Genomic DNA, 6,133 nt, shown 5'->3' on the forward strand with positions numbered 1-6,133 from the left:
CATAAGCAGTAATCACAAACAATCCAGTCACAGATTTCAAGTACAATAAAGCCATGAAATAACAATCACGTGAGTAGTACACTCACCAATTCAAGAAAGCAAAGTCACAAATTTCCGCCCGACGTATGCCTTGAGTCACTGGCACATCCTATAACAATCACAAACGCAAGTGAGACTCGCACACGAGTCATAAACCTAATCAAAGCGACTAATGCATGGCCAAAATAGAACTTGGAAACAAAATATGGAACAAGGGGTGCCAAATATTTGGACAACCCCTAAAGGCACCCATGTCCACTCACAACAAGCCAATTACCATAAAATCACCTAAACTTAAAAATTGGACAGCATAACCCCTAAAATTTCAGATTTTCCATCCTACAATTAATCATTTATATTCATCCAACACCACCACAACTACAATTACAATTCACAAGCCATTCAATACACCTTATTAGGGTTACAATGCCCTTTAATCAAAGCCAAATCAAGAGTTCCACAACAACCCTAGAAAAGTCCCAAATTGAAACCCTAAATCTGAAATTTCCGCACAAAGTTGAAATTTTTCGCAAATAACTACAATTAACACACCAAAGCTTCACTTTAGACCATATCAAGCCATCATCCATGGCCAACCAACACTTATCATATAAAATAAGAAAAATCATGAATAAAATCAGAAATTTATCAAACTCCACTAAAAGTCATCAAATCTTCACAAAATAACATTTTTAGCTACCACAAGTCATTAATAAACCATTATTAGAAACAAACAATAAATTTCTACACACCATACCTTGACACCTCAAGAAAGGTAGTAGCTTAGGTTTCTTTCTTCCAAAATAATTCCACCACCTTCTATAATCCTACCTAGCAAAGGATTTTTATGGAGTGATTTCAAGTTTTGGTGGTTGAATCACAAGATTTGTGCAAGAAATGGATGAAGTAGTTGAAGCTTTCTCTTCTTTTCTCTCCTTAAGAGTTTCAGCCAAGAGGGTTGAAATAAAGGTGATTTTTGGGTCAATTTTGGTTATTTAGTAAAGTTGAGATAAGATGGTCAAAGTCCAACTTGAATAGGAAAGTGACACATGTCACCCTATAGGCTTAAAGTTATCCTTTTGTCTCTCCAATGTTAATCCATCTAAGTAATCTCTAATTATCTCTTAACACTTAGGAAATTAATCCCTGTATATAAAACTTAACCTAATTGGTCGAATTTATCACACTTATCGCATTAGAGGGTCCCACGTCCGATATACACTCCTAATATCTCATGAACTAATTTATACTAGAAAAATGATTTAAAAACTATATTTACTCATAAAAATTATTTAAAAAATTTTCATAATAAAGAAAATATTGAAAATGTGTGCAAATAAATAAAATAATGGCTAGAAAATAAGAAAATTTCGGGTTCTCACACTTTCTCCCCCTTAGAAAAATTTTGCCCTCGAAATTTCTTACCGTGATTCGTAAATAGATCAAGGTATTTCCTTTGCATCTCCTCTTCCACCTCTCAGGTCGCCTCCTCTACCCCGTGATTTTTCCACAAGATTTTCACCAGAGGGATTTGTTTATTTCTCAGCTCCTTAACTTTTCGGTTGAGTAGCTGTACAGGTTTCTCCTCGTAGGTGAGTGATTCGTCTATCTCAATCTCCTTCGGTTGTAAGATGTGAGTTGGAGCGGGGTAATACTTTTTGAGCATCAAGACATGAAAGACGTCATGAACTCGGGACAAATTTGGCGGCAACTCGAGTCGGTACGCCACTTTCCCAACTCGCTGAAGAATCGTATAAGGTCCTACGAACCGAGATTGAAGTTTCTTTCCTCTATCCGTAGTGACACTTCGTAGTGGCGTGATCTTAAGGAAAACACGGTCTCCAACTTCGAACTCCAAGTCTTTTCTTCGGTTGTCCGCGTAGTTCTTTTGTCGATTTTGAGCTGTTTGGATTCTTTGACGTATTAACTTGACTTTTTCTTGGGCATCCTCCATCCATGGAATGGTGGTTGGATCTAGAACCTTCTTTCGCCTACTTCATCCCAATAGATCGGTGATCAGCACTTCCTTCCGTAAAGCGCTTCGTATGGTGCCATTTGGATTGACGAGTGGTAACTATTATTGTAGGCAAACTCCACTAAGGTCATGTGTTGACCCCAACTATCCCCAAAATCTAAGATGCAAGTTCTTAACATATCCTCAAGGGTCTGAATCACAACAAGAAATTTGGTTATTAGTGACAACATTTCCTAGTGACGAAAATTAGTCGTCACAAAATGGGGCCCATTAGCCACAACACGAAAAGTTGTCACAATTGACTGAAAGGAGCAAAGGCATCAGTGATGACCTTGGATTGTCGTCACAGTTGAACTCCCGCCACATCGCGCCAAACTACATTAGCGACGACTATCTAAATGTTGTCAGTAATAATTCCCCTTTCTTTGACAACTTGGTTGTTGTTGTCACTGATAATAATGGAACTAGTTAGTGACAACTTTCTCTTGTCACGATCTGATTTAAAATATTTATATACTATAGCAATTGTTATTCTGTATTTGCTCTCTAATGAATTTTGTAACTGTTAGGAACTCAAATTTTGTCATGTAAATTAATATTAGTGCAATAATTTAAAGTGAAATTAACCATTTGAAACAAATCATCTCTCCTTATTATAAAATAACAAAACAAAATTCTGGAGTATTGGGCAAAAATAATGGAAAGAAAGATAAATAAGTTGTAATTTAGTTCACAATTTTGAGAAAATGATATCAATATTAATATCGGATCAACTATTTGATGTCATAAAAAAATTAACTATTTGAAGCAGGACCAAGGTGCATTTACCACTTGTAGTATTGCAACATAATTTTCTCACCCATTATGAATATTTTCACAAAAATATTTAAAAGTAGCAAATAATAATATATTAGTAAAATATTATATGTACTAAAATGTTGGAAACTAAAAAACTTTGTTTGAAATTTTGGTACTGAACAAGTAAGGAGGAAATCTAAGGAATTGAAATTTTATTCAAAGTCAATAGTCTGAGGAGAGGCGCGGAATTGATATTGAACACTTAGTGAAACCAACCATCGGTGGTCATGTTTATTCATTCACTCTACCGAAACATCACTACCAGCCAATAGCCAACACTTAGAACCAAATAACACTACTCCTCATCTCTGCCGAAACATCTCCTCGCCATCTCCTAATTGATCTTGGCTCGGCAATGAGCAAATAGAAGACTACATTTAGCAGCAACTCTCGACAAAAAAAGGTATGCCGATTCTCTTTTTCCACCCTAATTTTCCCCCAAATGTTTTGCCCTAATTGTTTTTTTTTGCCAAAAATTTCAGTCCAGTTTTTTTGGGTTTCATTTGATTTATGGATGGAGTCATCTCCTCATTTTGGATTCTGCTTACTTGTGGGTTTTACCCTTATTAATTTAGCTCGTATCTTGGCTCGGCAAAATCTCCCAATGGAGGTTTTTGCAGCCACGGTGGGTTTAGCCTTTTCTCTGATGATTATACAGCTCAGAAAGAAGAACGAATGAGGCAGCAACAGAGGAGTACGGGATTTCTTCAAGGGTGGTTGCCCATCTCTGCTTTGCCTATGATTTCGCCATTGTTTACTAAAAAACCAACAGCCCTTCGAACAGAGCCAGGGAAATATATGTATATATATATGTACACAAACACACGTATGCATATCAACATATGTGTGTGTGTGTGTGTTTAACAATAACAGGGAAGAAGCCCTCGTTGCGAGTTTTGTTTTTTTTTCTTTTCTTTCTTTTCGGCGACGGTGTAATATGAGATGAAGGTGGTGGTGAAAGGATTCGGCGTTTATGGAAAAGAGGCGGTGATGATACTTGTTGGGCATTATTTCTGAGCAAATCAAATCGGGCATTGGAGACGAACCGACCCGTAACTTGGCTGGGCAAACTCAGCAGTTGGTCTCGTCTCATGTATGAGCAGCTACAGATTTTGTGGCCATGGCACGGTCAATGTCTCTGTACGATTCATAAAAGAAATCTGAGCCTCATCTTTCTGTTGTTTTTTTCTTAAAAAAAAAACAGTTTTTAGTATATCATTTTGAACCCAAGCAGGTAGAATTGTGGTTCGTGTTTGCTTATTAACTGGTTGAATTGCATTTGTTGATGTTGCCTATTTTCATTCAGTAGCACTAAGGTTGCATTTTCTGTACATCCAATATTAGCTTTGCTGACTCTGCCTTGCATTTTTTGGAATTGTTGAATAATCATATTACTTGTTGGATAACTACATAAGACTTTGACATGATCTGATCAATTTTGCTCAAGAGATTATTGAAAACTTGTTTCCACTGCTTGATTCATTTTGCAGACTGTTAGTTACATGGCAGAGAGGGTTGTGGGGACTGGATCTTTTGGAATTGTTTTCTAGGTATGTGGATTACAAAATTATACTAATCTTTCATTTGCTAATCTTTTTGCTTTAATTTCTGGGGTTATGCATGCTCATGTAGGCAAAATGTCTGGAAACTGGAGAAATTGTGGCTATAAAGAAGGTTTTACAGGACAGGCGATACAAGAATCGTGAATTGCAGTTAATGCGCACAATGGATCACCCAAATGTGGTGTCTCTAAAGCATTGCTTTTTTTGCAACTACTAGTAAAGATGAGCTTTTTCTCAATTTAGTAATGGATTATGTCCCTGAGGCAATGTATCGGGTTCTAAAGCATTATAGTAACATCAACCAGACGATGCCACTGATTTATGTTAAACTGTACACCTACCAAGTATGTGGGTTGCTTCCGTGCTAGTATATTTGCAGTGTTCTATAGTGCTTGAGTGAAGCTAAATTTGTAGTTGTTTTTCAGATTTTCAGAGGTCTAGCGTATTTGCATAATGTTGCTGGAGTATGCCATAGAGACTTGAAGCCCCAAAACGTTTTGGTATATATTGTCTTCATGTTCGACTTCAGTATGCTTGTTTCTTTTTCTTTTTTCCTTTCCTTGACAGTCATTGTTTGTCTTTTCAGGTTGATCCTCTTAGTCACCAAGTGAAGATTTGTGATTTTGGAAGTGCAAAAGTGCTAGTAAGTGCAAATCCTATAATTTCAGTGTTCTTTCCTTTGCCCTTTGCTTTGCTGTTTCTTTGTCAAGTTCTTCTGTCTTCGGTTGAAATGTACTGATACACTACATTGGTACATAAGTTTTTTGCTGCTGAAGCTAAGTTCCTCATAACCTATTGCATGTTGATGTACTGTGAGCGTCTTTAGAACCTTATTTCATACTTATGCATCACCTGAGCTTCTGTTAAACAGTCCAGCATCCAGGGGCAGATCTAGATTACGGCCTGTGGGGGCACCTGTCCCTGTTGACCAAAGGAAACCTTCAATTTTGCATATAGAAATTCAATAAACAATTGTTTAACCTTGAAATTAATAGATATGCCCCTACTGATAATTAAAGAAAAAAAATTTTTTGCTCCAAAAATTTGTAAAACGTCAATTTATATATGTTATAAGTGATCTGATAACAACTCTTTGTAAAAGAAAAAGTAAAGAACATAATTCATCACTTTTATGGTAACTACATATTCATGTGTGGATAATCTGTCATATTTATATACTTCTGTATGTATTTATTTATAGGAGTTTAGTCCACTACTGTTTCCAATATGTAATAGTTCATAGTTGATGACATTTTTTCCGGTGTTCCATTATGAAAGTTTTAGGCTTATTAAAGGAGCTATGTTGCTTATGTAAATTTATGGAACTTTTTTATTCCTGTTAATGAGTGTGCTCATCTATTTGTGATTATTAACCTACATATCAGGTGAAGGGTGAAGCAAATATCTCGTACATTTTGGAGGTTTGGAAGAAGATTAGCAGTACTGTGACGCCCCGAAAAAAATGAGTTTGAGAACCCGGAAAGTTTCTAATTTTCTAGGGTTTATTGTTTAAACGCCCGCCTTTTCTACATTTTCTTGATTAGAAAAATTCCCCAGATAAAGTTTATGAGCAAAGATAGTTTTAAAATGATTTTTCTAGTATCGGTTAGTTTTTGAGAAATTAAAAGCGTATTTTGAACGTGGGACCCGCAAGTGCGGTAAATGCAATATATTTTTGACAACTTGTTGGATTTTTGTA

The 6,133-nt window shown here is 36.1% G+C and overlaps 1 pseudogene; it reads left to right on the top strand.

The window, feature by feature from the left end:
* Window positions 1-3,814: 3,814 nt before the first annotated feature.
* LOC113758781 lies at window positions 3,815-5,900 on the top strand (annotated as a pseudogene).
* Window positions 5,901-6,133: the final 233 nt, after the last annotated feature.

Source organism: Coffea eugenioides, unplaced genomic scaffold (assembly GCF_003713205.1).
Source record: "Coffea eugenioides isolate CCC68of unplaced genomic scaffold, Ceug_1.0 ScVebR1_707;HRSCAF=1429, whole genome shotgun sequence".
In the NCBI taxonomy this organism is placed as follows: Eukaryota; Viridiplantae; Streptophyta; class Magnoliopsida; order Gentianales; family Rubiaceae; genus Coffea; species Coffea eugenioides.